At 38.3% G+C, this 9,855-nt stretch overlaps 1 long non-coding RNA gene across 7 annotated transcripts; it reads right to left on the bottom strand.

The window, feature by feature from the left end:
- Positions 1 to 4,814: 4,814 nt before the first annotated feature.
- On the bottom strand, positions 4,815 to 9,293 carry LOC119269273. Of its 7 annotated transcripts, XR_005133522.1 has the most exons (5): positions 9,052 to 9,293; positions 7,270 to 8,976; positions 6,105 to 6,664; positions 5,963 to 6,037; positions 4,815 to 5,827 (listed from the first exon to the last, which is right to left on the bottom strand). It is a non-coding gene; the product is annotated as an uncharacterized LOC119269273 (long non-coding RNA). The 7 variants fall into 7 exon arrangements; XR_005133519.1 differs by having other exon boundaries at positions 4,815 to 5,849; positions 5,963 to 6,664; XR_005133521.1 differs by having other exon boundaries at positions 5,963 to 6,664.
- Positions 9,294 to 9,855: the final 562 nt, after the last annotated feature.

Raw genomic sequence — 9,855 nt, 5'->3', positions numbered from 1 at the left:
TTTTCTTTATTGATTTCTGCTATTCTTTTTCTAGTTTTATATTTTTTAGTTTTTGGTTTTTCCTTTTTCTTTGACTATAATTATTATTATATTTAAAAAATGTTCAAAACTTTTAGAAAATGTTTTCACTTTTCATAAATTATTCAAACCTTCAAAAAATATTCATGTTTTCAATTTGTGTTCTCAAATTTAAAACAATTTGGTGAATTTATAAAATGTTGGAGTTTTTTTAAAAAATCAAAAGTTCAGAAATGGTTCAAGTTTTCAAATTTTGTTCACAAATTCAAAAATTATTACAAATTTCCTATTTTTGTTCATGGCTTTCATTTTTCCAAAAATTTGTTCGCGTTTTTTTATTTTGTTTGCTTTTTTCAAAATTCACATGTTTTGGTAAATGTTCAAAAATTCAATTTTTTCATAATTTCATTTTGTTCATGTTTTCAAAATTTGTTCATGTTTTTCAAATGTTGTTAAATTTTGAAAATTTGTTGACAATATACATTATTCACATTTTAGAAAAATCACAATTAGCAATAAATTACCTAAAAACTTCAGAAAAATCGGATATGCCGCTTCACTTAGTTCTTCAGTTTTCGTGCTGCCTTGTAGTCACTCCCAATCTATAGCTCGGCTGCATAGCAAGTCGGAATTTCCTATTTGCCGCTCTTTGCGGCAAGTAGTCGACCGGACGCACATGCAGATACACGAGCGCGTTAGGATGGGCCGGCCCGTTCAAACGTTAAAGCGAATCCGGTTTTGTTCCCAGTTGGTTTTTCTGGTTTTGGGAACCTTCTAGAAGGTTCCTGAACCGGTTTTCCTATTTCCCCCTTTACCCTTTTTTTTCTTTTCTTTTACTGTTTCTTTTTCTTTTTCGTTTTAATGTTCTTTTTTCTTTTTCTGTTTTCTTTTTTATCTTTTTTTCGTTTTTTATGTTTCTTTTTTTCCTGTTTTCTGTTTCTTTTTCATTTTTTCGTTTTTTGTTTTCTCTTTTCAAATTTATATTATTATTTTTAATTTTTTTTGTGTTGCTCACAATTGTTCAAAACTTCACAAAATGTTCTCATTTTTCAAATTTTGTTCATGCTTTCAAAAAATTGTTCCAAACTTCACAAAACGTTCTCATTTTCAAATTTTGTTCATCCTTTCAGAAAAATTGTTCAAAACTTCACAAAATGCTCTCATTTTCAATTTTTGTTCCTGACTTGAAAAAATGTTCATGCTTTCAAAAAATTATTCAAAGTTAAAAAAAAGTTCTCATCTTCAAATTTTGTTTCTCTTTTCTTTTTTTAGTTTCTTTTTCTTTTTTATGTTTTTTTCACAATTTCACAACTTTGCAAAATTTGTTCGCAAATTAAGAAAAATGTTCGTTTTTTCAATTTTTGTTCGTGAGTTTCAGTAAATGTTCCTTTTCAAATTTTGTTTGCATTTTTTCAGAAAATGTTCGTGTTTGAAATTTTTGTTCGTGAGTTTCGTAAAATGTTCCCATTTTAAAAATTTGTTCACATATTTCAAATTTTGTTCGGGAGTTTTAAAGAATGTTCACATATTTCATTCAAACTTAACTTTTTCTCTCAAACATAACGTTCGCGTACAAAATTTTGTTCTCTAAATTCAAAAAATGTTCGGGATTTTAAAAAGTGTTCATTTTATCAAAACTTTGTTCAAGTTTTTTAGTTGTTCTTCTAGCATTCAGAAAACGCGAACAATTTTTGAATTTTTAAATTTTTTGAACATATCCAATGTTTAAGGTTTCTAGATGGGGGCCGTACCTGTGCGGCGCGTGCGAATCGGACGCAAAGAGCGGCGCATAGGAGGTCCCTAGCAAGTCTGCCTCCGACTGATTTATTCAATGAATTTTTACACCCCTACAATTCCTAAATGGGCCACCCAGTCAGGGCACCGCCTGTGCGTGCGACAAACAAGGTGCCGCAGAGAGCAAAAGACATAGTCACGTTCAATCATTCCGTAGGCCGGAGCGCGAACCGTAGGAACATCGGAATTGTAAGGGAGCTGGTATATATATCATCAAAATATAATAGTTAAGGATACTCCTTGCAAAGGTTACTTTGATATTTTTTCGGTGATAACAAATGACGCATTGCATGTGCGACCCTTGTCGCATCCTGATAGTTTTGTATTTTTTTTGCGTAGATTCATTTTTAAATGTTTATCTCTTGAACAATGCGTCTAAATCATAAACCATTTCCACCGTTATATTTCTCGCATCGAGATCTTGGGGACTAGGTCCAGGTTTGGACAAAAAATCCAAAAAAAACTGGAGACCAAGAAGCAGTATCGTGCTTGACTTTTTTTAGAAGCACATTTTTTCACACGAAAGCGCAACTTTACTTCACACGATGCGCAAATATGCTTTCACTATTTAGTAAGCACAGTCGTGCTTCACCATGAAGTATGCTTTTCATTTTTCAAGAAGCTCGCATGTGTTTTCCACTTTTCGGGAGCATCACTGTGCTTCACCGTGCAGCACAACTATGCCTTTTTCACATGGTGTGCTTCAGGTGAGAAATAGAATAAAATCATAATTAAAAAAAACTAAAAAAACCCAAGTAAAATTTCAAAAAACATGTGCAGAAAAAGAAAAGAAATGGTGCTATGATGGGTGCGTCCAACACGTGACACATGGCGGTGACTGGGCTCACCATGCGTCAGTTGCCCGTGTACCCCGCGCCGCACGCAGGAGGTCGATGCAGGGGTACCCGCTAACTATTCAGTCCCATATATCACATGTAACGATTCCAGATGGTGCGACAACTATATCTAGCTTGTAGCAAGACTAGCTTATGCCTCGCTGAAGGTTTCCGTGCTCTCTACAGTAATGAGCCAGTCCGTTTCTGGCTTTCTGCATGCTCGCTCGCTCATTGCATTTTCCTCATGCCATTTTCTCTTTTGTTTCTTTCTCATTCTTTTTTTGTTTCTTCATGGGTGTTTTTCATATATTTTTTCATCATGTTTTTCGGTTTTTACAGTTTTTTCTTTCCTCTTTTTCGGTTTTTATTTTGTTCCTTTCTCCGTTTTTTATTTCTATTCTATGTTCTTTGGTTATTTTGTTTGTTTCTTAGATTTCATCAGCTTCCTTCATTTTTCTTTAGTTAAATTTTATTTTCTTGGTTTTTCATTGTTTTCTCATGAGTTTTCTTTGGGTTTTTCATATTTGAGGTGTTTCTTTCTAATGTTTCTTCGGTTTCATCATTTTTTTAGCACATGTCTACATTTTCTGCATATTTTTACATTTTACATATGCATCCTAAAAAATTATACATGTTTAATTTTTTTAAAATACATGTTTAACTTTTTTTAATATTTATGTTTGATGACTACTTTTTCATACACATTGTACATTTTTGATATATATCAGGAATTTTTTTTATGTTTCTTAACTATATGACTAAGATATTTTTTACATAATCAACATTTTCTAATATTGATTTTGATGTTATTTTTTTAAATACATATTCGACATTCGTCATATACAACAATAAAATCGTACTTATTTATCATTTTTAATAGATGAATATTTTTTTGCGTAGGATGACTACCTTTTCATACACAATGTACATTTTAGGTATTTATCAGGAACATTTTTCATCCACAATTAGCATTTCTAAGTACTAGCAAAAGAGCCCGTGCGTTGCAACGGGGACATACTTCGCTATGAAGCAAACAAAATATCCATGGATCATTCCAGCCTGAACGTTCTCACTGAAGAATTACATCATGGGGGCATGATAGCCGAAGGATCGGCTGACATTCGGGGTTCCTGTTCGCGGATGGCATGGCATGGATCATAGTGCACACGGCCAATGACAACACAAGGATGATTGACAATATCAGGAGGTTGAGGGAATCCGGATGAGTGGATGGTTGTGAGTAATTGAAATTTTTCTCACTGAGTGCGACATATTGCGGTGGTCAGTGTAGATTGAACGGTGAAATTCATCATCTATGATGCATGGTTCGACCTCTTCTTCGTCTGAATGGATTCTCCTTGTCGATCAATCTTTGTGAGGTGAGTTTAACAGCATTCGATGGTGACATAAGACGGCAATTTAGGTGGAGTCTGCCTACCTAGAAGAAATAGAGCAGAAGAGGAGCCGTGGTTGTTCTTCTACTTATACTTATAGGAGGAAGATTATACTTATAGGAGGAGGATAGTAACATGCACCTACGTTGTAATGAGGACATACATATTTTAGTGGTTCACATTAAACATGTGTACCATATACCTTTAAATTATCTATGGACATCAGGCAGCATTGTCAACTTATTTCTATCATTAAACCATTTTTCTTTCCAAATGATAAGTGCCACACGTGTAGCACGAAGTAACGCCCGCCCTGATGTTTTTACAACTAAAATTTCCATACGAAAAAAAACCGGAACCCCAACTAAAACTTGCAATCCAGATAGAAAGTTGATATGCTTCACAACTTGCCATCCCCGGGTAACTAAAGTTGCCATCAAAAAACGTCAGGACGGAATTGCTTCCTGCCACACGTATGGCACTTATCTGGATCCTTCTTCTTTATGTTCTTCTATACCTCGCTCTCGCTCTCCCTTTCAATCACACAGTAATTATCTCTAGTAATTGTGCAATTCACGTGTTGGATACTACCACTTATAAGTTAAAATAACCGGAGGCATAATATTTGGGAGCTACACCTCAGTTCAAGAGTACATATTAGCATGTTTGTTCAAGGAACCATATATCAACGAAGTTACCATGGTGTCGACGTGCAACCACAAAATGAACTTTAATATCTCTCACGAGCTACTAAACCTGTGAATTAAACCACTCTCAACAATATTGTACAGTACCAAGATAACACATGAATATTTATTTATTGTACATATACCCAGCTACTTTGAACAAAGCATGGCCTCCAGGCTAAGATTTGTATGCATATCTTATTAACATTAGCCCTTCGCAAACAATTACAATGCTCACAAGTAAAATAAAGGTTTCCTCTTACTGTAATGCAACTAAAAACAGATTATAACTTGTTAGCACTTTACTGCCACTATATGAATTTCTCTATTTTTATTTATTTAGTTCCAGATTGTAATGTCAAAGCCAGCAGTCTATGCAATACATATCATACATAATAAAAATCATTAGGTGAGAAAAATAAATATGCTAGGTTTAAAGGTTCGGTCTAATGTCAATATCATTTCAGAATGTATACTTGTCAGCCAAGCGTATGTAATTGTTGGCATAAAAAATTAACAATCACGCCATGCCAACTTTCTTGAAAACAGAAGCCACCTTTCTATATATCTAAAAAATGCAATCGCTTAGTGTGCAATGTTGGAAGGCATCTACGTTAAATTGATTGGAGAAATTATCCATCACCACTAATGGCCTGCTTTTTGCTGCTTTATCCTTACTGTCTTCTTGCATGAAGCAAATCCACCCTATTCTTTTAGCATAACAGCTAGCGACTCTAGTTGCTCCAGTCGACACCAATACTGCCTATTAGCTAGAGTGCCGCATCACTGTTATCAGCAACTGTATCAAGTTAACACAACAACCCATGATTGCGCGTTGAGTACCTGCCGGAGCGGTGGCGCGAGCCTGATGCAGAACTCTCACAATGCACCCCACACGACGGGGCATGGCGCGAGGCAGCTGGAGCGGCAGTCACCGGCTCCTCGACAACATGGCCTTCGCAGCAAGTATGTGATGAAGCCCTCTCTCCAACAGAACCTGCAACTTCACCTTCATTTTCCTTCTCTTGCTCTGCTTTGGGTTCTTCTGGCAGGAACCTGATCCTTGGTGTTGGTGACAATCACTTGCTGTCCAAACCTCCTAGTACATTGCGAATCATTATCTGATCTACAAAACACACTTAGGAAAAGCAATACTACATCCAAGGATATGCACATATTGACCAATGCAGCAAAACCAAACACAAATAAATCATTGGATGGTCAAGACTCCTACATTGCATATTATCGCCCTAGTATGTAGATCTGCAGGTAGCCGATCACATGAGAACCGTGATCAAATGCAGTATACCTGGAGAAACAATAGAAGTGAAATACTTCAAAATCTAATTTGGGAAGAAGCAAGATCCTTTGCTTACATGAGAACTGTGATGATACAGTCAGCGCATCAGTTGATAGTTGCGTTGGAGATGAAGAAAAGTAAACTATCAACATCTCTTTCCAACAGGTATTACCTATCAACATCTCCATCTTTCTCACCCATTCTCTATCTCCCTCTGCTCCAGTCCAGACCCATAAATTTCCCGCAACCTCTCCATCCCCCTTTGTATCCTCCCCAGTCACCACGGGCCGCCTCCTCCGCCGTCCTGCTGGATCGTACCGTGACGCTGCCTACTGCCCAGCTTGCGGATCCTACCATGCTTAACAGTTGACTACCTGAACCTGTACAAACCTAAACTACATGTGCAAAAGACACTCGTATGCTCCTGCTAATTAATCAAGCCTAAATTCACTTGTTTGACTGGATGGATCCTCTGTTGATTCATGCGCTCCGAGATGGATGGATCAAATCCCTGGCTTCACTTGAGCACACCTGGTATCAATGAGTGGGTCACTCAACTCCACCGTCCGATGAATCTGCTCTAGCCCCTGGACGGGCCTCAGACCTTGAATTCATCGATCATACGGTGGTGTAAAACTACAATAACATCAAAAGCAACTACTGTGAGTTACTCAAATCGAACAAAAAGAGACACATATTTTTCAAAGAGAAATTAGAGGTGCTTCACATTAATCCATATAGAAAAGGAGCAGCAATTTAACAACCATATGAAGGCACCCCCCACAACTTGCTCAGGCTACTTTATAGTGTGCATTGTTTTGGAGGCCATGATCCACCCACAACAGAATCCCCGACCTTTCTTGCCCCAAAATCATACAGAATATTATGCACAGAATTATCCAAATTGCTACTAAAAGCTACCAGCCAACAGCAAGAAGAAGAAAAAGAAATTCTTAGTATTCTATATATAAGTGTTTAAACAGAACTTCTACCTGGCTTTTCAAGGGAAAAAGGGAAAAGAAAGGATGTAATCTAGTACTTCAGCACTAAAAAGTGATGTTGCATTAGAATAGTAGGAGTACAGGAAAAAAAATAGAAGAACCATCTCAATAGCAGAATTCTTCTACCATCAGAGTTCTCACAACCATCAAGATAAAAAAAACTCAGCTCGACAAACTGATTTAACTAATGCTAAATAAATTGATGATTTTCTCAAAAATTTCTCCAAGTAAACAACACACCTCTTGCAAATGTAGTTGTCGACTTGAATGGAATACTCGCAGCAGTCGACATGCCCGTTGTATTCCTGCTATGACCATTCGCCCGCCAACCTGCTGCAAGCCCACAACTGCATGGTGCTGCTCATTTGTTTGGGAGATTGCAGATGCAGCTGCAAGTCAACCTCTGCTCCAAAGTGCATGTCTGCAGCTCCATGTCGTTCCATGATGTTGACAGCATGTGCTTAGCTCAAGAGATGGAGACATTATCAAAGAATCCTCATTTAATTATCTATGTATGCCATGATAACATAAAAAGGACATTGCATTGATGTAGGCATGAAACGAAGTGCTAGATTATACAGTTTCATATACACTTTTATGGTTTTATTCATATATCATACGGTGTGTCGACAAATGGCACTACTGTGTGAGATCAATTAATTCTGAATATGCAAGTCTAGGGCAGTACTGCCCCAGTAATAATATATGTGTAACTATGAGCTAATTTCCAGCATATTCAGTTAGCAGTTGGATGAGTACTATTTTTTATCATCTCAGATTCCTACCAACATGCCAGCCATTGTCCTTGTTCCTATCACGATGTGATTCTTCAGATGGACACTAAAATGATGAATTTTCTACCTGCACACAATTGTAACATGCCTTTATATTAGTATATATTCAAGGATGGAACATGCCTTCAGATGCATGCAAGCTTTACGTTGCTGACCTTTGGGTCACAAATGAAAACAGAACGTACTGCTCTTTAACACAAAAATTACTTGATGTATTTAGGAGATGTCCACAAATAACAAAATTTCTAATTAACTGGGAATAGAAGATTCAAGTAGGTAGGAGTAGATACGTAACAGAGTGATAAAGATTGGCATTAATGCATCTATATATGCTGCAAATCCTTTGTTTAGAGATCTGAAGTCAGTTCAACATCAAAAGTGTGACCATCTAGAGAAGTGTGGACTGTGGACATAGGTGCAGAACAACAATTATAGGTATATCAATTACTGACTAAAGTTAGATACAGCCAAAGTAATAACGCTGGGCGGGGTAGTATACAATCTAGACATAGGTTTGATGTAATTCAAAAATGAAAAAATATGATTAGGAAATACAAATGGGAGTATTACTAATTCTTGAGACCAAAGATGTCTTTTCTATTAACATTTATTTTAATAGATAAGAGATGAAATACTTGAAGGGAAGACTACTCCAAGAAAAGATCGTATAACTCCAGAGATGAACTGCCTACAATTTCAGCTAACAAATATTCCAGAATTGATCCATGGTTAACTTGAACATATCAAATTAACTTTGACTTGGTGGACTGATACTCTACGTTCATCATCATAACCCTTTTAACTTTCCACAATATGTGCTTTCTCAGGTACCAGTTAGCACTGACCTATGGTTCTTTATCTAGTTCAATTAAGGGAAGTGATGCAAACTGAGTTACTTACTGAGGTCCAAAATGGATCGATATGCAGAGATGTAGAAGGTCCTGCATTGGAAAAAAGCCAGCATGGGGCTACGATATACGTCGTCCTGAACCTTGACTTAACGGTGCATCGTGTTCTACACATGATGGAGAAGATGTTTCAATAGAAAGTCCTTGAGGAGCTGCATGTCCATGGCGTCCCAGATCCGTGAAGAAGCCCTTGACGGCGGCGACCGTGGTGGATGGGGAAATCTCACGGCGTGCTCCATCTGCATCTGCAGCAGAGGATATGAAGAGAAGGTGAGGTGTAGGGGTGGCGGATCCCAGTCAAGAAGGAAGGAGGGGTGAACCTGGGGTCGCCGGAGACGCGCCGGCGAAGCCCTGCCCGAAACCCTAGCCACGGGGTGGGGTTGCGAGCGTGCGGTAGAGTCCGGGAGCGGAGAATCTAGCCGGAGGGAAGGGAGGCGCGGACCGTGGGGAGCTCGGGGGCATGCTGCGCGACGCTGGAGGTCGCCGGAAGCGGCCGGTGTGGGCGGCGGCGGCGGCGGCGGCGACTTAATGGGCGAGAGGGAGAGGAGGCGAGCCCGTGCGTGTGTTGTTGTGTTTTTTTCCTTTGCAAATCTGCTCGGACCACGTGTTGAATACTCCGAGTGCCAGGGTGTTTTCTGCAAAAACAAAACTTTTTCTTAGATATCCACTTAAGATAGGACTGCGGGTTGATTTCTTAGAAACAGAGGGACTGTTTTGCAAAACTGCCATGACGGACGACCAGAAGCAGTAGCTGGTTTATGTAGGTAGTACTAATAAATATGCCCGTGCGTTGCAACGGGAGACAAAAAATTATGGCTAATCAAATAAGTCTGGCTCAATATCCTGATATATGAGCGTACTCTATTAACACAGTGGCTCACCATATTGCCATTTATTTATTTTCTCACCCTAGCCGATGATGGTCGCGATGTCCATGAGATCACAATGCATTCGACGCGGTAAATCCCAAGGCTATGAGTTTGCCAGTGCATGTCACACTTGTCATTATGTTGCGCAAGGGAACGTTTAAAACTTTATGAGCAAATCTCATTGACCACGAACTACTCCCAACGCTAAGACATATAAAGACTTCCGAAAAACTAATCAAATCCTAGACATAAAAT

Source organism: Triticum dicoccoides, chromosome 1A (genome assembly GCF_002162155.2).
Source record: "Triticum dicoccoides isolate Atlit2015 ecotype Zavitan chromosome 1A, WEW_v2.0, whole genome shotgun sequence".
NCBI classification, from domain to species: Eukaryota; Viridiplantae; Streptophyta; class Magnoliopsida; order Poales; family Poaceae; genus Triticum; species Triticum dicoccoides.
Note: the sequence above shows the minus strand (reverse complement) of the source record. Positions and strands in the feature narration are given on the sequence as shown.